This window comes from Ambystoma mexicanum, chromosome 4p (genome assembly GCF_040938575.1).
Source record: "Ambystoma mexicanum isolate Mex_15411 chromosome 4p, UKY_AmexF1_1, whole genome shotgun sequence".
NCBI classification, from domain to species: Eukaryota; Metazoa; Chordata; class Amphibia; order Caudata; family Ambystomatidae; genus Ambystoma; species Ambystoma mexicanum.
The window spans coordinates 623,245,078-623,267,769 of record NC_090927.1 but is presented as its reverse complement, the minus strand read 5'-3'; positions in this window follow the sequence as shown (position 1 = coordinate 623,267,769).

Here is a 22,692-nt window from a genome sequence, read left to right as displayed (position 1 = left end):
GATCAAGTTCAAGACCCTATGCATAGTCCAAAAGGCTCTCTGGGCCTGGAACCCCGCTACATCCAACTCTCTCTCCCTAAATATCTCCCTGCTAGAGCCCGTTGGTCTTCTTGCTCCAATTTCTGGAAGTCAGATGCTTTTCCAAGCAGAGAGTGGGGGTTAGATCTCTCTCTTTGTCAGGAACCTCCCTCTGGAATTGCCTCCCTCCCCCTCTCAGGCTTGTGCCGGATCTCCTTAAGTTGCAGAAGGTTCTCATCACCCTCCTTTTCTTTTCTTCCTTCCCTCTACCCATCCTCTGCTAATGCCCCCCTCTGCCGCATTGACTGGCTGCCTGGTCCCTTCTGAGTCCTACAGGGCACCAAGCCCTCCTCGCCCAGTGTATCCCAGCACCCCAGTCTCCCCCCCAACCTGTACTTGCCTTCTGACCCCCCCCTGACTAGCCTGGCGGGTGTGCATCCCTACTGAGCCTGGTCCACCCCTTTCCTCACACTTAGCATGTGGTCCTCACTTCCTGCATCCCCTGGCTCTTGCCCACATGGCCTCCCCTTAGAACTTGCCTAACCCAGGGGCCCTCTTTTCCCCCCTCCTCCCCCTGCACTTGTATGCCTCCACCCTGCCCTGCATTTCCCCAACCCTAGCATTATCCCTTCCGCCTCTACCTGCAGTCACCCTCCCAACTCTCCTCCTCCCTGCACTTCTTGTTACTGCGATATGAATGACGCAAGCCCTAGTATGACCGTTACTGTTCTTTTTCTTCCCTGCCCCCCCCTTTTTGGGTGAGTTACTTTATAAGGTCATGTCATTCTGAGGTGTGTTACTCCACATGGCAGGTCCAAGAGTTCATCACCTTTTTAAGACCCTACAACCAGCTCATGGTTCGTACCAGTAAGATAAAGCAGCTAACAAGAATTGCTTCAACCAAATAGTAAATGCTGATTATGAGTGCAACGGTGTATATCAAGCACGTTTGCGATAGCTAGCATTTGCATCCACTCTAGTAAGAGAAGAGGATGAAGTGAGCACTCAAGTTATACAAGGTTGGAAAACAAATTCTTTTAGAACCTGGTATCATGCTAGCCAGCATACTTTAGGTAGGAAGGTCTCCCAAACTAGTGGAAGAAAGAGACAACCACATGGATTCAGCCCCCAGATCAATCAAAATTGAGGACACGTGTGTTGTCACAAAACTTTAAAACAAGTAATAACACACAGAAAGATTCTTTTTCTTATTTATTTAATTCCAGCAGTGCACAGAATAAGGATACTTCCATAAACAGTTCCTTATTAATTGATTGCTGTAAAGTGTCACAGAAAGCCATTTTACAAGAAAGGAATTGAACATTTTGTCATGGCTTCAATTAAGTGCTGCAGTGTGTTGAATTAATCCCAATGCTGAGAAAGCTTTTAACAGTTTTATTAAGTTAGAGATAACGCGACAGCAGGCACCCACACACACCACCAATCTTCAACTGACTTTCTTCTCATTCCAGAACCTCCCTCCATAGAATCACACTCCACCACAGAAGCTGCTGACTTCATAGTAGACTTTGCTGCAGTATTAAATACAGAACTAGATGCACACTGACATTACATGAACAAGTGAAAAAATTGAAACATTAAACATTGTACTATAGTGATAATATGACAGTCCTAATCCTAACACAGTGACAGCTGGAATTCTGCTCTTTGCAGAGTAAAGCAGCAAGCTTTGTGATGTCACACTAAAGCCTAACGTAGCTATCACCCCCGCACCCGAGGGCATACATGACCGGTAAAGGGGCGATTGCTATTCGCGCTCGGGGCTACATCCGGGATGCAAATAGTTGTTTTCTTTTTTTCATGGTAGACGGGCCCTGTACATATTTCGTGAGCTCAATCGCCCATGAATTAAAAAAAAACAAAAACAGGATTGCCACTGCCATACTAAATATAAAAAGGGACCTCTTGCGTTTTCTATTACATGGTGGCGGTCGCGGGTGGGAAGGAGTGCTGGGACCGGAGCACAAAGCTCTGGTTGAGATGCTAAGTGAGGAGGCAAGGAGTTGGGGGAAGGGTGCAGGATGTCTTGGGGGTTGGGAGAGTGTGTGGGGGTAATGGGTAGGTAACAGGGAGGGGCTCCATGTTGCTTCACCACAATGAAGATGGTGGCATCCTGGGAAGGGCCTTGGGTCGCTGGAGAAATGCAGGTGATTGTGTAATTTAGCCTGCGTTTCCAGCAACCTAAATGGATGAGTACACTTCGCCGGGTGCACATAACTGTTTACAGAGCAGTAGTGCTCTAATTTCCGTATTGCAGGTCAATATTGATGTCACAACTGACCTGTAATAGTAAAATGCGTTACATGCTTTTATATATCGGTATTGCGGGGTGTCATGTATTAATAATATATTAAGTACCTACAATCCAAACATACGGGGTAATTCATGGAATAAATGTGCGCTGAAAAGGGGAGCGCAAGTGTGAAAATCGCAGCGCACGCGTGCCAAAGCCGCACACGCAGCCGTTGATCGATTCATGGAATGCGCTGCGCTAGTAAAAGCTGGGATGTGCGCCAAATCTGTGGGTGGCGCACACGGGCACACACGTCACTAAACGGCGTGCGCTACATGCACAGGGAAAGCGCACATAGTGTAGCGCACACAAGAAAAGTGTCCGGAACACGGGGCGCAACACGCGGAATGGGGAACAACGCATGAAAATGTGGGTGTTACGGGGGAAGTAAAGGACTTAAATGCTTGCAACGCCCACATGCGCGCTAACAACACATATTCATGGAATCGAACAGGGGAAAGGCATGCGCCAAAAAAGATGCGCTAATCCGGACACACATACACCAGCAGGAAGCAGGCATAAGCGGCCCAGCGCAGCATAAAAGTGCGTGCAAACAACAAACAAGCTCAGACGCTACGATGAATATACCGTTCCTTGCAGCAGTGGTCGTGGGACACCGCAGGAGGAGGAGGATAGCCAGGCCCCACATTTTTTTACCCAGGGCCAGCCTTTTTGGGATGCCTGATGACCAGGTGTATGGGAGGTACAGGTTTCCCACCACACATAATCCTAGACCTGGTGAGGGAGTGGGAGGATGACCTCACATCATCCACCCTGTGCTCGCAAGCACTGAGCCCCTTGGAAAAGGTGCTCAATTAACTGCACTTCTTGGCTACTGTTTCATTTCAGTGGACAAGTGCCATAGTGGGGGGTGTGTCACAGGCCACGCAGTCACGCCACCTACACCAGGTGTTGGCCATCATGACTGCACACTCCTCAGTCCGCAGGCACATATACATGCCCAGAACACCTGAAGAAAGGCAGGCTGTTGTCCAGCAATTTTACAGGGTGGCACACTTCCCCAAAGTCCTAGGTGCCATTGATTGCACCCATGTGTCTCTACGTCCACCCAGGGCCACTGAGCATATATATCGGAACCACAAGCACTGGCATTCCTTCAACGTGCAGGTTGTATGTGATGCCAAGGGAATCATCACCTCAGTATATGCCAACTATCCAGGGTCCAGCCATGATAGTTTCATATTCAGAATGTCACCCCTAAACCGGGACCTGGAAGCTGGCCGGCATGGCGACACATGGCTAATTGGTGAGTAAAAATGCCTCTATGCATGTATGTCAGAAACTGAGAAATGGGAAAACCCCACTAATGACAACCATTATCACCTCCCCAGGGGACAGTGCCTACCCTCTGAGCACCTACATGATGACGCCAATTCGGAACCCCACCTCACCACCCGAGGTAAGATACAACACAGCCCATATTGCAACCCGGGTCATAGTGGAGCGCACATTCGGAGTGCTCAAGTCACGCTTTCGCTCCCTTGACCGCTCTGGTGGGCAGCTGCTAGACACGCCCCCAGTAGTGTGCAGGATCATAGTGGCAGCATGTGTCCTGCACAACGTTGCAACCCGGTGGGGCGTGCCAGTGGACATGGTGGTGCCCCCACATCCCCAACCACATGCATGGCCGCTGCACATGGGAGGTGAAAGGGCACGTGTTGAGGCAGCCGGACCCAGCTTGCGGCAAATTACTTCACTTAAAATCCCACCCCTGCGGAGTGCACACAGGCCTGGCACATACCAGCTCACAATCAATGATGATGACAAAAGGGACAGTCAACTGTCACAACCATACCAGCCTGAGATTGTTCACCTGGAAGTGCTATATTGTGTGCATCCCTAGCTACTCAAAGACACGCAATGCTGTGTCACAAAAAGGCACACATTCATGCAGCATGAAGGACTACCCCCTTGCAAAATACCACATCAAAATAGTGGCATGTCACCCAACACCTCCCCAACACACCATGGCATGGCATGCAATGTGAAAGCAACCAAATGAATGCACAACACATGACACACGTGTCACAAAGTGCACTGTCCCAAATGGAAACAGGCCACAGACAATTTGCTCTCAATAATGAATAAAAAACAACACACATGAACAAATACTTACCAGCAAGAGAAAACATCAGTACATGTTCAAACAGTGGCAATATATGAGAATTAAAACTCAAAGCAGTGCAAGTGTCGCAACCTCACTAAGGCAGCACATCGACCCATTCCAACTGCAGAGTGTTGGTGGTAGGCAAAATGTTCAGTGTACTGCATACAACATGAACTGCATCTGCAAAGTAGACGGGCTTGTTAGACATGATGAAGGTACATGTATATAAGGAAAAAGTAATGGATGTAGAACCATACATAAATCCACCATGCAGTGGAGATTTCTACAACAATACCCACTAGGGATGTATACACAGTTTTGACTACAGACTGTCCACACAACTTATGGGAGCCCAATGTCACTGTGTAAGTTACTGTCACTTGGTCACACCCTTTGCAAGCCCATGGAAAGGGGAAGCAGGAGGGGTGTGTGTGTCAGGAACCCAAGCATCAAACCCAAAGACAGGACAAGCCTGCATGTGCCCAACTGGAATACAAAGTGGATGCCTACGGGAGCCACACAAAACACCACAATGTTAAACATTTTTTTTTTAAATGGCCATGTGTGGACCGGGGGTGGGGGAGAGGGCACCCAGGTGGGACGAGGTACAGGGTGCACCCCAACACCCACATGCGTGGATGTTGAGAAGAAACAAAAATACCTCCATGGGCTCATGGCCTGCACGGCTACGCTACAGTGGGAGAACTGCCGTCTGTTTGGGGAAAGGTGATGTGCACCTTGCTGTGCTGGCACTGCCTGAGGCTGCAGGACTGCATTCCTCCTTTGATCTGCTGGCCCAGGAACAGGAGCAAATATTGTGGAGTGTGACCCTGTCTCCGTAACCGCCACAGGCGAACTTTCCAACACTGAATGCACCTTAGAGGGGCCTACCCCCGGTGCAGGTGGGTTGGACAGAACAGCATCCCTGCCAGAAACACTCACCTGCGACGGCACATATGTCTTAATGTCCGATTCAGCCCCTGATTCATAGAGGTCTCCGGAGGTGTACCCAGAGACACCCGTGGACAGTATGGTCTGTAGGAGTAATGGGTTTTCACCCACCACCACCCCACGTCCTCCACTGGTGCCCAGTTGTGGCTGTGAGTCCTCCTGGGTCTGCCCTATCTCCTCCTCCTCAACAGCATCAAGTGCCTCATCATCTGCAAAAACATGAAAGATAACAAATGGAAACAGGCATGAGCACCACAGCACACACACATAGGCATAACAAGGCAGAGATCCAGTGCATAAATGACACATGTCCCACATGACAATAACTCTGGCATGCATGCACTGTCAATGAGTGGAAGGGGATGCAAAAATCACACACTGATGACTGCAAGATGGAAAACCAACACATGTGCTGCATGCTGGATAGCGCTGGCATCAAAAATTAGCCTGTGAGTGGCATGCACAATCCACCTACATGACACATGCCAGCACACAGACAGCACGTACCATAGCCATGGCAGATTTGACAAGGACACCCATATGGTAGCAAATCAGTACTGTCAACCATCCATGTGAGATAGACATCATGAAATAAAACATGTAAAAAAGAGTGCGAAAACACGCATGTGCCACACGCTGCAACAAAGCCAGTGTTCACTGATGCAGTAATGGCAGGCACATGGATACATCAATGGTTGGTCACTTCGACATGAGAGGATACAATTGTCATGTTCAACATTCAAACAGGGCCCCAAAATGATAGTGTGCAGGCCATGTGTAGGTACACATTGCTCAATCACCCGGATTGTAGAAATCTTTCCCCTAATAAGTCAAGAAATGTGGTGTAATCTATGACAGAGGTATGTCACATTTGGGACAGTAGGCCACAAAAATGTCTGGTAAATATGCTAATCATTTCATCAATCAGGCTGAATGAAGAGGAAAACAGTATGAACAATGTTGTGGCAAGAGGACAGCTAAAGGCCAAGTGGATTAATCATGTGCAAAAGTGAACTGTGGTCAGAACGGATACTGTGAAACAGAAACATAAGGCTGGGGAATGGTTTTGAGGGACCACATGGGTGACCCATAGCAGTCATGACTAGACAGCCTCACTTGGCACTCAATCAGAACACAACACCCAAGCAACATACACATGAATTGCACACACATGCATGGTCACTCACCGGACATTGCTTCAAGATCTGGTAGGTCTCCCACGCCTTGGATCTGATCCTCTGTGATGAATGCTCCAGCGACAGACTCATGTTCAGTGAGTTGTTCCTCCTCTGGTGGAGACCCACCGCCAGTCACCAGAGTAGAGGCATGATTTGAAGCCAGCTTTTTCTTTGCTCTGTGTTTTAGTGCAAAGGTGGTGCGGACCCTGAGTGGCTTACACCACTCTGGTTGGTTGGGGCAGAAGCGCAGGTCGACTGGGCACTAGAAGTTGCCAAAGGCACGATGACCAAAGGTCTCACTGCAGGCATTGGCTGCTGGGTGATGTTGGCAGGATCAACCTCGGTGTGATGGACTTGGACCGACACTGCCCCGGCTGAGACACTCTGAGCTGGGGTGGATTGAGCTGCAGCTGCCCCTGCAGCCTCCTCACCCTGGCTACTTGGGGCAGCAGATGACATTGCTGCCCCAGATCCATGTTGCCTGGTGACAGCAACTTTCACCGCCACACGTGGCTCAGACTTGGCGACACAGAAGTCAGCCTGGGAGTCATCCTGTGCCGGTTCTGTTGGCAATATGGGCCAGTTTAACAAGGGCTGAGCTGGGATGGTGTCAGCTACATCTCCCCGAACCATTGGGGAGGCATAGGTGTCCCTGATTGGTCCTCCACACACTGGCCTCTTGAGCCACCCTGCACATCCTGGCCATGTCCCCTACCACGCCCACCTCTTTGAGGTCGGCCACCTTTGCCTCCCTTACTGCTTGGTCGCCTCCCAACCATGGCACTGATGTTGTTGTGCATATGGGAGTTGCAGTAAACAATTGTCCTGGGCAATTGGGGTGAAAGGGGTAGGGTACTAGATGGAATTCGTACCCTAGTGCTCTAGCAAGGCTGTCTGTGACCCCTGGCAGAAGATGACGGGTCACACAATGCACAGGCACCCCGAAAACAATATTTAACGTGCACGCAACCCCTGGTAGACCATGTGCGTGGAAAAATGAACCCGCACTACGTCCAACAACGACTGCACCACAAGGGGCTGTCAATTGTGTACAAGTGCTTGCATGGTAGGGCCCCATCATACCTCAAGACCAGGTTAAAAAAGAAACCTGATGGTCGTTTATTACGATCCAGCGGCAACATTTCTTTGTTCCAACCCATGTTTACGCTGAAGAGGTTTGGAGGAGCCAGTTTCAATTCCTGGGCACCTACCCTGTGGAACTCCATGCCAAAACATCTGGCCAATATCAGTTCAGTAATTGTCTTCAAGAAACAACTGAAAATCTTCTTGTTTGATCTAGGCCATGGGTAAGGCCCCCTTACCCTTTTGCAATTGACACTACTCTTATCGTGTCTGCTTCATAACATCCCATGACTCCTGATTTTGGTAGAGTCTGTCTTGTTCCTACCATGCTTGTTGTCCTTTCTTATACTCTATGTTCTTCGTTGTTTGTTTCTTTCTCTCCTGTGTGCACCCTGAGGCCTCAGGGTTAGTGGTGCAATACAAGAGCACAGATAGATAGATAGATAGAAAGATAGATAGATAGATAGATAGATAGATAGATAGATAGATAGATAGATAGATAGATAGATAGATATGGCACCCAGAAACACAAAAATAAGTGTACACGTGGTACACGCAGCCTACAAGGACCTCTGAATGGGTACGTGACACACAGGGGCAACCACAGTTGGGAAATACGTGCACAACTCACCGTCTGCCTGGAAAAAGACACACGTGTGCGCGTTGGCAACACCCCTGCCAAAAGAAGAATTGAACGCTGTCTGAGTAAACAGGGAGCACGAACTGGAACTGTTGTGAAGTTATCGTGTGTGAACCGACAAGAAGTACAAGAATCACCCGACGCTCTCCACAAAAAGCACGTACAATAAAATGGCATCCTACACGTACCTTTTAAGCAAGCCCACACGTACAACGTCACTTATGTGCGTGCGCGCTAAGGCCCTTTCCTCCAATTGCACGCAGTGACACCGGGACATGCAGTTTTTGCACATGTACAATCAACATGCACCCGTGTTGAGGGAAACGCCCTTGTACGTCACGTCACAGACGCACTTACACGCTAAGTGTCTTTCCTCGAATTACACACAGACATGCAGTTTTTTCATGTGCCAAATCACTCTGTATCAAGCTGGCCACGCAACAACACACGGAAGACCACGCTCCTGCCCAGAAGGCCATTTTCCTGCCCCCCCAGATCCCCGAGCATGCTCCCACCTGCCATCTGCTGCTGCCTGCTGCTCACGTGCCCTGCTGTTTGGTGCCTACACATCAGCCATCTGCAGGGGTGCAGTTGCTGTGACCACCCCTGCTAGAACAGAAGACTCCCGACTGGTATACAATCGCTCCACAGCCCAGCCCCAGGATCCAGTGCCCACCCATACCTGCCTTTGGGGTTGCCATGTCGGGCACAACACCATCTGGCACCACTGGCAACCCCCAGCCAGAGAGGCAGAGGGCTACCAGCTTCAGGGCCAGTGAAGTTGGTATCCTGGTGGAGCAAGTCCTGGGGCAGCATGATGCCCTCTTTGGAAGTTTGCGCGCCGACAATGAAGGACGGAAGAGGATCTGGATGGACATCGTGACTGCCATCAACGTGGAGGGGGTGGCAGTCCGCGACATTCAACACGTCCGGAAGCGCGGGGAGGACTTCAGGTCCAGGACCCTCAACAAAGCCGGGCGCCTCTTGAAGGCAGCGGATGCCAAGGGGTGCAGGGTCCACCTAACCAACAACCATATGAGGGTCCTGGAATGTATACGCCCAGCGCTCCACCTGCAGGTCCTTGAGAGGCAGACCCGTCTAAAATCGAGCGGTAAGTGTACATGCGTACTGATTGGATGTTGTGCATGTTGAGGTGTGGCAGGAGTGTGCAGGTTGTACATATGTCTGTGTAGGGCCATGTATGCATGTGTATGCACAGGGAAATGAGCCTGCCGCATCTGAGTCCTCTCATGTGTGAGACACATTGATGGTGTATGTGTTGGTAAGCATGCTGGCCAAATGCGGGTGTGGGTGCACACATTTTTACATTTTTGTACAGTGGCATGGTTGTGGTGTCACACATGGATGGTGGTTCCATCTGTATGTATGTGCACTATGTACATGTGCATGTGTGTTTATTTGTCAAGGGTGCAACTCTGATACACCATGGATGCATGTGACAGTGACATGTAGGAGGCTGATTGCCAGATGTGACATGGATGGCGATCTTATCAATGCAACAGGTGGTGGAGATGTACAGATGCATGTATGTCTGGTGGCGTGTGTGCATGTGTTCTGCACTCCCCGTGTTGCATGTGAGATGAGGCTCACCTTCTGCTGCTCATGCTGTTGTTTGTGTATGGTGCAACATTCCTGTTGATGTGATCATGTGTGTGAGTTCAAATGACATGTGTGTAGGGGGTGTGATGCCATGTCTGAAGTTTGACACTGCCACTCATGTACAACTGTCATGTGTTTATCAGACCATTGTACAGTGCCCTGATGCCTGTGTTCTATCTCTCCCTGTCTGCAGCGTCAACGGATGAAGAGGGCGGAGCTGGTGCTGTGGAGCAAAGCGGCAGGGATCGCATTGCCAGCCGGAGACGCAAGGCCCAGCCCTCCTCCCATGTTGTCATCTCGTCGGGGAGTGAGGAGTCTGGGGCCGCGTCCGTGGCCGCAGCTGCAGAGGGTAGGTCCAAGAGGCGGAGGTTGGAGATGGATTCCTCGGCAGCAGAAGGGGCAGCTGAGACCCCACAGGGTCTGATGGAGGAAGATGGCACATAGTCTACCAGGTTGGTGGGGGGTTTGGTTGAGGAGGAGGCCATGGCAGGGACAGGAGGAAGCACAGGCCGCCGCAGAGGTGCCTGTGTGTAATCCTGTCCCGATCCTGTGACTGCATCATCCCGCACCAGCAGGGATGCCTACGTCCAGACCTGTTCTCAGGGGGGGATGAGCGCACAACAACTGTCCTTCCTCTCCCTGCGAACGTGGCAATCTGGGACCGGGTTGAGACTGTCCTGGCTGGGGTGGCGTTGCGTCAAAGGGGCATGCAGGATGACCTGCAGTGTTTTCATGAAGACACTGCACGTTATCTCGGATGCCACTTTGACCGCGTAGACCTACTAGGACAGGTCACCAGTGCTGGATTCCTCTGTGTGCTGGACCTTGTACCGACCCCCTCCTCACCTGAACCCCCTATGCTCCAGTCGTCCTCCATGCCATCTTCCGGCCAATGTATCACCTGGGCACCCTGTGGAGCTGCCTCTGACCCAGTGGCCAGGCTGGTGGAGGACACATCCCTGCCACAGTCAGGAGTCAGAGATCCAGCAGGGGTGGCTACACCAACAACTGCACCTCAGCAGGAGGAGGACATGCAGGCATCAAGAGGCAGGGCACAGGCACAGCAGCAGCAGGCTCAAGGTGGGAGCGATGATGGCTGGGGCCATCAACATCAGAGGGGCAGGCATCGGCCGGAGGGCAGGAGGACCCTGGATTGGGAGTGTCTTCCGTGTGGCAGCCTTTGGACCAGCACATAGATGCGGAGCGGCGGCGGGCGGAAGAGGCATGGCTCACTATGGTAAGGGATGGAGAACTCCATGCACATGGCGCTGAGGCGGGCCGAGTGCCTCGAGGCAATTCGCAGGGAGTTGGAGTTGGACATGGCGTTATCCCTGCGAAACCTCGGGGCCATGGAACAGGCCCGCCTCCAGGACATAGAATAGGAGTTCGATGATGCCCTGGCCCAGGAAATCGGCAAGTGAGCCGTAGGACTTGCCCGCCGCCATTGTATATAGTTAGTTAGTGTTAGGTTTTATTTATTTATTTTTTTCCTTCGGGGCGCTTGGACTATGCCCCACCTTTTGTAGATAGTTCTTTATTAGGTAGTTTTTTTTGTAGGTTTGATTTCAATGGCTGGGCTCATGGACCCTGGATTTTTTATTTGTATATAGTTGAACAGTGGATTTATCATCTTTTTTTTTCACCATGGAGCAATGGGGCCTGGGGAGGGGGAGAGGGCACACCTGGGAGGAGCCACACTGCCAATTCGCATGTGAAACTCCCCGCGCACCCCCAGAAATACACGTACACCGCTCGCCCAGCGAAATCGAGTGTGCAACTCCATGCGCACCCCCAGAAATACGTGTACCCTGCTCGCACAAGCCTTATCGTGTGTGAAACTTCCTGCGCACCCCTCAGAATACACGTACCCCGCTTGCACAAGGCCTATCGCTTGTTAAACTTCCCACGCACTCCCGTTATACACGTACCCCACTCGCCCAAGGCCTATCGCATTTGAAACTTCCAGCGCACCCCTCAGAATACACGTACCCCTCTCGCACAAGGCCTATCGTGTGTTGAACTTCCCGCGCACCCCCGTTATACACGTACACCGCTCGCCCAAGGCCTATCGCATGTATTACTTCCCGTGCACCCCCAAAATACACGTACCCCGCTCGCCCGGCGAAATCACGTGTGCAACTCCACACGCACCCCCAGAAATACACGTACCCCACTTGCCCAAGGCCTATCACGTGTATTACTTCCCACGCACCCCTGTTATACACGTACCCCGCTTGTCCAAGGCCTATCGCATGTTAAACTTCTTGCGGACCCCCGTTATACACGTGCCCCGCTCGCCCAAGGCCTATCGCGTGTATTACTTCCTGTGCATCCCCAAAATACACGTACCCCGCTTGCCCAGCGAAATCGCGTGTGCAACTCCACGCGCACCCCCAGAAATACACAAACCCCGCTCGCCCAAGGCCTATCACGTGTTAAACTTCCCGCGCACCCCCGTTATACACATACCCTGCTCGTCCTAGGCCTATCGCGTGTATTACTTCCTGCACACCCCCGTTATATGTGTACCCCGCTCGCCCAAGGCCTATCGCATGTGAAACTTCCTGCGCACCCCTCAGAATACACATACCCAGCTCGCACAAGGCCTAGCGCGTGTTAAACTTCCCATGCACCCCGTTATACACGTGCCCCGCTCTACTAATGCTTATCGCGTGTATTACTTCCCGCGCACCCCTAAAATACACGTACACCGCTCACTTAGCGAAATCACGTGTGCAACTCCACGCCACCCCCAGAAATACATGTACCCCGCTCGGCCAAGGCCGATTGCGTGTTAAACTTCCCGCGCACCCCCGTTATACACGTACCCCGCTCGCCCTAGGCCATTCACGTGTTTTACTTCCCGCGCACCCCCAAAATACATGTACCCTGCTCACCCAGCGAAATCGCGTGTGCAACTCCATGCTCACCCCCAGAAATACACGTACCCCGTTCGCCCAAGGCCTATCGCGTTTTAAACTTCCCGCACACCCCCTTTATACACGTACCCCGCTCGCCCAAGGCCTATCGCGTGTGAAACTTCCTGCGCACCCCCCAAATGCACTGTACCGGCCCTGTGAACTGGTGCAGGGTTAGTGTGGCCCTTTGCGCTGCATTGGGGATTTCAATGCCTTATCCTTGTGCAAGGGGCGTTTTTGGGGGCATACCTGGCACTGTGGGATGTTCTCTGCGCCAGCGCTCAAAATGGCTTTGATATTCCATGAATAAACGGTGAGCCAGAATGCTGTTTAGCGCACACGGCTGGCGCACGCTGGCGCACGCTACCTCTCTGCGCTGCTCGCGCGCGCTGCCTCTGTGCTGAAATCTATGAAATACCCTGATAGTGGCAGAGAATGCGCAATGAAATAACTATACCTAGAATAAAATTAGTGACCTAATAGCAACTATAATGCATTAGGTCTATAAAATTATGGAAAGCGAATAATTGCACAGCATTTCAAAAACGTAAAATATGGGTGAGGTTTTCCTAAACAGCACATTCTTTCCATCAGTTATGGTGGTTACTCTTGGATGAACTCAGCTAGTTGCAGAAACATACATATATGTAACAGTGATGAACGACACGATGATCCAGCCCCCAAATTGCTGCTCCCTCAGAGTGCAAGCGAGATCCATGGACTCCAGTGTTCTGTGACTGTGCAGGGTTTGTCCTCACAAAACTGCAAAATAATAAGTGTGTTTCTGACAACTGGTGGTGCTCTGGAGAAGCATTTACCAATTTACAAGCAATTTTAATTTGAATCACAAGTAACTGAGATATACCTTTTTTAACCGACACGTACATTATTTGTTATGTTTATGTTTATTAATCTATAGAGTGCATATATCAAATATATTGTTTTAACTATTGGGGACTGTTGGGGACAATGTACATTTATGAAAATGTTTCAGTTAACTGTAATGATAAACATGTTTCTCAGGTGCATCATTTCAATGTGCATCTGTTTACCTTGTTGCTAGTCATTTGTCCAGTATCAGCACAACATGCTATGGCGTCTCCTGGGAAACATAGAACCACCTAGGATTCCATACTGGTAAGCATATGAAGCTTGGTGAATGTTCAGATCAGCAGTTGCCGTTTTGGACAGGAGGGCCTCCTTATGTTATTAAATTCTTATTTAATTAAACTTACTTGGACTCTTGTGGATCCTTCTTCACTTCAGAATGGTGGTGAGCTGAACCACTGGGAGGCCCTCCTGGTTGAATTTTCAGCACCTCACTTGGATTTATGTTGTTTGATTCCTGAGTCTGCTTAGCTGTCTAGAGGTACATCTCTTTCTGTATGCTCTCCTACACGGTCTATGCTGTTCAATGTGGCAGTGCATTCGGACGTTTGGTTTCATCTGCTCTCTGCGGTTTGTGAAGCTGAGAGAGCATCAAAGTCCTCCCCACTCTGCCGCTGTCGTTTCTGGACCTGCTTTGAATGCATTTTTGGCACACTTGTGGTGGTGCTTCCACCTTTGCATCTTTTCAGCTGACCCCATTTGGGGGATTTGTCTCCGTCCCTTTGTCCTGCTGACTGCCTTCTCCGACTGCTGTTCGAAGAAAAGACCTTCAATGTATTCCCAATCAACTGAACAGAGCTTCTATGATCATAGTTCACGTTCTGCGTGGCTTCTGTAATGCCCCTCAATGGTTCCCTCTTGTGAGAGCCCTTCTCTTTGTGTCCTGTTATAGAAGGAATTTGGCTGTAAATCCCCTTTTAATCTAATCTAATGGGGCCACAGTAATTGCGCCAAAAATGGGTGGAAAGTCAGTGGATTTACTCAAAGCTCAGAGCTGGAGGTGAATCCCCAACTTTCCACCCAACTCATAGTTGGGCGGAGCAGTAATGTGGCAGTAATAGCGTTACTGCTGCGTTTTTACTGCTTCGTGCAACTTGTGAAGAGGCCCATAGTTTCTGTTTTTATTGGTGGTTGACAATACTTCAGTTTTGACTTTGTGGTATCATTTTCTAATGAGCAGCATGACCAACCTTCCTCCACATTTTCTTTCATCTCCTGAGGAGCTGGCCTTGACATCGGACACGTGGAGGGATTACTTTTTATTGTGGCAATAAGACCCGAGGCGGCGGGCCAATACTGCCCCCGGTAATGCCCCCGGGGAGTAGTTACAGGCCAGAGCATAGCGAGGGCCTTAATGAAACCCCAGGGGCATTACCGTGAGGCTATTGGCCTGCCGCGAGGGTGTTATAGCCATTTTTACCCTGGCCTGTTAGACCGGGGTACTAATGGCATTTATTTCTGTTTCGAAACGCGACAGAAAAGAAAACAAAAGTGAAAAAAATGGCCACCGGGAAAGGGAAAACATAGTCTGTTTTCCCTTTCCACGGAGGCCATCGGGAGTGGACGCGTTGGGAACATAAGTGTTTCCAGCGCGTTCGCTCCCAAGAAAAGAAGAAAAAAGAAGGTAAGTGGGGTTTATAGTTTGCGAGGGAGGATGGTGGAGGGAAAAAAACGTACCTGAGACCCGGTGGGGGATGAAGGTAGCCTCCAGCCATGGGGAGGCTCAAAGCAGGAATTGCCCCGTTTTGAGCCTCCTCATTGGCTAAGGGGCTCCCACGCCCCTCACCAGGAACAGAGTACCCAGCACGCGCGGAACGCACTAACGTACATGGGAATACCGTGTTGTCTGTCCAGAAAAACTAACCTATGACACAAAAGTGTTCCCGAGCTAGCTATAATTATGGTATTATTTCAACAGTTGTCAGTGCATATTCAAATAGTAACTAGAGCAGATCATAGCAGACAATTATTCATATGTATTCTTATACCTAATCAATCAGAGAATCCTAAAACAAGATTCAGGAAATTCTGAAAAATAATTGTTTTTCCAAGGTTTTATTGTATATATAAAAGAAAAAAACAGTTAAGCCAATAATTGGCTACACATATATGCAGTGATTAAATTGATGACCAAACATACATAAAGCAATACTACAAAGAAAAATATGGTTCTTGATATTTTACAAAATAAATGTGGAAACGAACAAAATCATTCACAGACAAAGGGGAGAAAAGAAAACAAGGTTACAATACCAAATATAATCTTAAACAAGGAACAAATTACACATAAATAAATAGAAATAGTTGGTCCATATAATACTATATTCGGTCAAAAGAAATTATTTTTGAGAATAAACAATTTTAGACAGCAGAAAATAGACTGAAACTAACTGGCCCTTACTAACTTGAGGGTGTGATTTGTGAATAGGGTCACAAGGAACCTTTCTCAATGAGATCAGGTTTGAATACAAAATACTAAAAACTTACTTTTGATTATACAAACAGACCCAGAGGGTTATGTCACAGGCTGAAACAATATACAGCTCCAGGTCGTAACACAAACATGAATTTGTGCAACTAGATATGGGTGATATAGAGAATTGCTTTTGATTCAACAAAATAACCCAAAACGGTTATATCACAGGCTGAAATAGTCTACAACGCCTTCCGCTAAAGGATGTGTGTTGCCACGTCGACTGAGAACATGTGCAAATGCACCTGTAGTCGAAATGTGGAGACAGATGGCGTTTTGGTGGTGTAGAAGTAGATGGAGACCGCCTTCCCCAGGTATTTTAGTCTTGAAATTCAGCCCCTGAAAAAATGCAATGAGATATAATACCTTTATAGGCAATAGTTTCTTAGAACACTTGATAGTTCAGAGAAAGATGTTCTGATATGAGAGGTAGGAGGGGAGTGGGAGTCCAGAAAAACTAAGCACCCCTTGAGGGTCCGGAAATGAAGAATGATAATTGGTTGGCTGAAGACCAACCGCCTCATTTACAGTGTAAGAATATATATTCATTAGTCATTAGTTATTACATAGCTATTAGTTTAACTAGAGTGAAGCCATTTCAAGATGACCAGAATCAGCATTTTGTTTTCTCTCTCTGCTCTCTCTAATGTTGCCACTTTGCCTCATGTAAAACTGCTTTGCTGTAGATATTATTTCGATTCAATGGTCCAAGGCTATGAAAACATGTTGAAACATCACGCTGGAGAGCCAGACAGAAATGCCCGATTCCCTCCTCCATATGTCCTTGAGGACAGGGAGAGAGGTATTTAATCAGTACATGAATGCCAGTGAGTCTCTTGAAAGAATAGCAATGTACGAAACTAGCATTTAAAGAGTTGAATTATGTTCTTCTTTACGGCCCCCCTTCCTGAGCCCAGTGAAGCCCCGGAGAGCGGGCTGACTTCTAGAGCGAGAATCGAAACTTAGAGATAGGGAGGCCTGGTATGTGCCAGAATCCTACACACAGCTTGCCTTTGAAAAACAGAAATGCTGTGTTCTCGAAAACAAAGAATGGTGTCTGTAAAAATGGAGATTGCTACCTGTTACTAAATATGATGGTCTGAAGTTTCCTATTTGTCATGATGTTCAATCATCGCATCTAATTCAAAGGGAAATTAATTGGGGGAGGCATCAATTGTGCCATTGCTGATTGTAAGGTGCTTCTTTTGTATAAATGTAACTGATGTACGACTCTTTTTTGCTTGTGTCCCCCGAGGTCTGTTAGACACACGTCGCGGGGCATGGGACTACTTGGCCAATTGGGACTATTTGTATTGCAATAAACCCTAGATTTTGGGAACAGAACCTTGTGTTTGGCGTATCTATTCGTGTGTGGTGACTCTGCCTTGTTTCCACATTTGAGGGTCCCTCAGGGGCCCTTCAGTGTGGTATGGCTTGGAAAAGAGCAAATCCACACGTAGTATTCCCTTTGTACAGCGCGCGTCGAGGACTAATTATTATTAATTATGATTATAGCTGAAAGACCTTCTACATAATACATTCACAAACAATTAATTAAACAGATATAGTACATATTGCAAAAATACTGGTACATTATTACATCGTTGAGTAAAGAACAATCAATCAGTCATTCCAGTATACTTCTTAATATTCTTAAAATGTATAAAACTTATGAAACTTATTAAAACGCATTAAACTAGATTAGATTCCATTAAATAATTTAGAAATTTAGCATTTATCAAGTAACTTTTATCGGATAAAATTCATAACATTATTTTCATAGAAATAATTGATAAAATTCATAAGAATAATACTATACTAATTTTCAGGCCATGTGGTAATGTGTATATCATGGGGCTGTTTCTGCACGAATGGTGAGAAGCAGAGCAGAGTCTCAAACTCAGGGTGCTCACAAGCATATCACATTGAAATGCTCAATGCATTGGTTCAAACTCATCATTTGTAGTCCCTACTTCTAAATAATGTTCAGATTAATTTATCATTAGTTGGTATCATTTTTAGTATAGGCCCCAAACTTACCATATTTTAGTAGCCCCTTCCAAATGCTAAAAAGAGCAAAGTTTATTGATTTATTGCCTGAGTTCAAAAATAATGCCAAAATGACTCTGACTTGATGTTGTTATGTTCGGAGAAATAAGCACCTGACCTGTTACATATAGTGGGTCATGTTCTCTGCACTCCGTTAGGACGAGCTGGGTGGTCTCTAAACGGTTACTAAGTCCAAAAGAACATCAGAGCCTCGCCTCCTTTGGAATATCCTGCTCCAGACTGAGAATCGACAGCACCAGCAACTTGCCAACTCTCAGAAGGAGCAGGAATCTTCATAATTCAGGATAACAGCAATTAGTACCCTGCGTGCGCTGTACACCGGGAATACTCTGTGTGGATTGGCTCTTTTCCGTGCCATATCACATGGTATTCCTGTGTACGTTAGTACATCCCGCACGTGCCGGGTACTCTGTTCCCAGCGAGGGGCGTGGCAGCCCCTTAGCCAATGAGGAGGCTTGAAATGGGGCAATCCCTGCTCCCAGCCTCCCCATGGCTGGAGGCTGCCTTCATCCCCCGCCGGGGACTCAGGTAAGCTTATTTTTTCCTCCACGCCCCTCCCCCACAAACTATCCCCTTCCCACCCTCCCAACCCCACTTACCTTCTTTTTTCTTCTTTTCTTGGGAGCGAACGCGCTCGAAACACTTCTGTCCCACATGTCCGCTCCCGGTGGCTGCCATGGAAAGGAAAAACGGACTATGTTTTTCTTTCACGGCTGCCATTTTTTTGCAGCATTTCGAAACAGAAAAAAAATCCATTAGTACCCAGGTCTAATGAGCCAGGGTACTAATGGCTATAAGACCCTCGGCAGCGGTAATGCCCCTGGGGCTTCGTTAAGGGCCTCGCTACACTCAGGTCTGTAACTACGGCCCCGGGGACATTACCTGGGGTGGTATTGGCCCACCACCTCGGGTCTAATTGCCACAGTATTCCTGAGGTGTTTTTAGGCTATGATAGCTAGTTAAACTGGCCAAGTGTGTATACTTTTGACACCAGTCCCATTGCACAATTTTTGGGGTTGCTTTCCTGGTCAATACTTGCATGATTCCTTCCATCGTAGGCTTCCAGCCCAAATTGTTCAGGTCTCCAAGTGTCAAAGAGGCTAATGTTACAGCTTTGGTCAAAAGTGGTAATTTACCCAGCAATTTCAACAGGGGGCAGATGGGTAACTTACAGGACTTTAAAACTAATAGACAACGCTCTTTGATAACCTTACAGGGGACTGAGTTAAGACCGAGCTCAAGGCGTAGGATTTTAATTGGCACACTAGGCCCAAGCCCCATCATTCATTTATTGCCAAAATTTGCCCTTCAGTGTTTTCAACCATGTTGGAACCTTCATGGTGAGTGCCTTCAGGTCATAAAGCAATGAGTTACTGATGTATTGTTTATAAAGGGTCAAAATGCCTTTAAGGCTGGACCCGGATGCAGATCGTATACATCTGGACATCATATTTAATTCAGAGATAGCCTTGTGCTTTCTTACCTCCCTCAACTCTACATAGTCAGACTTTGTAGTAAATTCCACTCCCAAATACTGATAGCAATGCACTCGCTCGATGACTTTTTCACCAATGACCAAGGTGGGAATCGTCCCAGGTTTATGTGAGAAGTGTATTAGCTTGGTCTTATCAGAGTTGAACCGGAGATCATGCTCTAGGGCATATATAAGAATTACACCCATAGCTCTTTTTAGCCCGGATAGGGTATGATCAAAGATGATAAGGTCATCAGTGTATGATAAACTACAGACACTGACCCCCATGATCTTTGGCAGGCAGGTGTATACAGCATGTAATGCCTTAGGGAGCTCAGAAAGACATATGTTAAAAAGGACCGGGGCAAGAGAGCAACCCTGCTTTACTCCACGGTTGATACTTATCGGGCCGAAGTAAGTCCTTTATTGTCTAGTCTGACTTGGATGGAAGTGTTCTCGCGTAGGCGCATGATGGCCAGTAGAAGGTCTCTTGGGCAGCCCAATCATTTCATTTTTCTCCTTAGTTTCCCCCTGTTGACCCAATCAAAAGCGGCCTTGAAGTCAATCATGACCACATATAGGCCAGGTCAATCTTTAGATTTAGCCGCCGTGAACAGAGGGTCAAGCAGCCATGTACATTGGGTAGTCCCAGAGCCAAAGCGAAATCCCATATGAAAGTTGCTGAGTAAACAGTTAGATTCCACCAAGGTTACTAATATTTCCAGAAATAGGGACGCAAAGATTTTGCCAGTTGTGTCTAGCATTGCTAGCATCCTGAAATTTTTGGGAGGGTTCTGGGTCCTTTCTTGTGTATTGGTACCAAGATCGACCTTCGCCAAGATGCGGGAATCTGGCCTTCCTGGCTCACTTTGCTACATATACAGTGCAATATTTCCCCCCAGAAAGTTGCGTTCCTCTTTTGTAAGAAATTAGGGAGTCTATTAGGACCAGGGGCTCTAGAGTCTTTCAGGAAGGTCATTTCCGCCCAATTTCCATGCAGACGCTGATAGTAAATTTCTCCCCGACAAGGATAGGCTTCGCAGTAGGGGCTACGGCAGAGGCATTGCTAGAGGGGTACTTTGAACACTCAGATTCCCCAACTACACACAGCTCCTGGGGGAATGTCAGAGTTAAAGCCTCTGAACAATTTCCAAAACTTGTGGGAGTCCCCATTATTCGAAGTTACGACCAATTATTGCCACTAGGCAGCTCTATGTGAGGCTAACCAATCATTCACCCATCTTTGATGTCTATTTTTGGCTTTCCTTGATGCCACCAATGCTATGGCTGGGGCAGAATACTGCTTCCTAATCTTAGTTAATTCGCGCTTGAGGGATTTTTTGGATTCTTTTATCGTCCTATCAAAGCGATATTTCTTATTATTGCGAATTATCAATATATTGCCTTTATAGGCCACTAATGATAGAGTAGAACCTTTAGTTTCGATCCCATCAGCCGTTAAATCTGCCACAGAGGAGAGCCAATCTTCACTGTGAGAGAAAAAATGTCTTCCCGCACTTTAAATGCTCCTGTCTGTCCAGTGGATTCTACAGTCGGAGTGATTTCTTTCCAATTCGACTATAGGGCCCTGGTGTGGACAGGAGTTGATACCCACTATATGTAGGGAGAGCATGGCTTGATCACTAAAATTTGTATGAGTGATGTCCAGGTTATTAATAAAAGAGATCTCCGGCTGACTGCAATACAGGTAATCCAGAGTAGATGACTTACTCCCAGTCCTCCAAGTAATGTTTCCTGGGATATCACCCTTGACTCTTCCATTCAACAGGAAACAATCCCAGTCATAGAAGGAATCAACCCAGGATTTGCCTTTACCATTACCTTTAGCTGCCAAATTAATGGCTGACTTACTTTTAACAGTATCAGTTTCATTGATCGGATGGAGGCACTTACAGCATGCATTCAGGTCACCTCCTTTATATATCTGTGCAGATTCATCCGGTTTTGGATGTCACTGATAATGTTGAGAACCAAATCTACAAAGTCATCAGTGACTACCAACCCAGGAGGATCGTACACATTTACAACATTAATGTCCCCACCTCCTTATTTCCTCCCACACACACCGCCAAGACGTATGGGCTGTCAGATTTAGAAAATATTTTTGTGGCTTTCAGGTGATTGTGTAACCCTACAACGAGGCTACTGTAAGGGTGGCCTTGAGGGCCCTTCTTTGCAAGGACTTGGAAGAGCTGAAAACCATTGATCAAGAGTTCAGACATTAGCCATAATTTTTGTAGAAGAAAAATATTGTTCTTTAACAGAAGATCCAAGGACCCCCCAGGCTCAATGAGATGCGAAAAGCCTCTGGTGTTCCAAGTACAAATGGCCATATCCCATATTCCAGGAGGGGGGCCATTCCTGCTATTTGAAACTAGCCAATTCAATATGCCCAAAATGTTGGCTTGTAGATCAGAGATGTAATCAAGCCTACTACCAGAGTTACTGATGGTGGTGATTTTCATAGCCAAGCTCGACATATTGGGCACCGAATGATCTGATCAATTGGGCGGTTTCCTCAGTGCCACAATAGATTTTACTGAACTGGAACTTGGGGTCCTTAATGTGTCCAGGATTAGAGAGAGGAAGTCAGCTCTATTAATATACGGATGTAATTTAGATTTGCCCAGAACCTTTTTCCTGAAAGTAATGGTACAAGGCAGGTTGCTTACTGCTAGCTTCAAGGTATTATAAGAGATCATATCTTCCTCATTCCCAGCGTCAGCTGAATGTAACAATATATATCAGAGTTGGAAGTTGCTTTTCTTTATTCTGTGGAGCCAAAGGTGGACTTGGTGGGCCTGCCACATTCGAAGTTTGGGTGGCACTATCTTGCTTGGGACTTTGGTGGGTATCATTCAGCACCCAGCTCGTAAGTGTGCTGATAGTTCTTGGGGCTTTCTTGTTTTTCATTGT